Source organism: Austrofundulus limnaeus, unplaced genomic scaffold, assembly GCF_001266775.1.
Source record: "Austrofundulus limnaeus strain Quisiro unplaced genomic scaffold, Austrofundulus_limnaeus-1.0 Scaffold103, whole genome shotgun sequence".
In the NCBI taxonomy this organism is placed as follows: domain Eukaryota; kingdom Metazoa; phylum Chordata; class Actinopteri; order Cyprinodontiformes; family Rivulidae; genus Austrofundulus; species Austrofundulus limnaeus.
In genome coordinates, this window is record NW_013952505.1 from 370,847 (window position 1) to 372,226 (window position 1,380).

The following is a 1,380-nucleotide window of genomic DNA, read 5'->3' on the forward strand; positions in this document are numbered from 1 at the left end:
CTGTAGAGAAAAATAAAAAACATAGTAACACTGAAATGAAGGGTTTGTGTTTATAACAAAAGCATCTTACAGTATATATAACTTAAATATTCTTTTTTTCTAAGAACTTACATATATCCACATTGTTTACATCAGTTCATCAAAATGAAATTATGGTTACAACAGAGAATCATGTCAAAGTAAAACCAAATTTAACAAAACCAAAACCAAAACCAAATAAATTGGGATTTTGAGGAATTAAACAGTAAAAAAAATTAAATAAAGCAATTTAATTACAAAATGTAAGGCACCAAATTTAACAATGAAACAAAATCCTAATATTTCCTCTCTTTACAGTAATTTTTTTGCACTTCTAAAGCTTTAAAAATCGCACCACTTAAGATAAACTAAACTGTGCAGCTCGAGTTGAAACATACTGTTTACATTAAAATGAATGCTAGCATAAAGATCAGATACAAAGTGTACTCACATTTCTCCTGTAAACATTTATTAAGTGAAAACAGAACCCGGAGTCAGGTGCAGCAGCATTACGACCGTGACAGCTCTGCCAGTAATATTGTGAATTTTCACTTCTCTTTCATAAAAAGTCCCATATTATATCCAGAAGAGGAATGAAGGCCCGGGTGTGCTGCACCAGTCTGACTTAACGTCACAGATTACTTTAACATCATACTCTGACAGTTTTTCCTAGTACCAGGTTCACTCTTACACATTGTCGTCTTATTTAAAGAAACGTTATTATGACTTGATAAACACCCCCTCTTACGTTTCAAAAAACGTAGCTAAGTAAAGGTTACTGGCTCCCGGAATGCCAATCCCGAAATAGGATGACAAGCTYGAAGGCTAACTAGCCCATTGCTAGCATGCTACTTCTTCCTGTTAAAATGCATTAGAGGCAACCGCTAGCAGTTAGCCGGCTAACAGCTAGCTAACGATGGTTCAGCTATCGTTAGCAACTTGTCATCTAGTAGTTTCCTCACATTATCTCTGACAGTTCGGAAGAACATGGCATTGATGTTAAACAAATCAGGTTACTCATGTCAAGCCATAACTTCTGAATACAACATACCTCTATACATGAATTTCTTGTTATAAAACTCTGGTTTGTCCGCTGTCACGGGCTTGATTTGATACAGGTCTTCCCATAGAAATGAATACGTAGAAACCTCGTTGACTGTGTCGGTCCGCCGCTGTGACGAGGCTGTGCGTCCGCCATATTGGAGGTGGRGCCGCTGCGCTGTGAACTACAACAAATGAACGGACTTTGTTTCATAAAGCACATTTTAACAGAGATTTACATTAATACGGCACCATCATTTATTCAAACACACACACATGCTCACGCGCACACAATTTGAGAAAAACAGGTACCAAAAACAA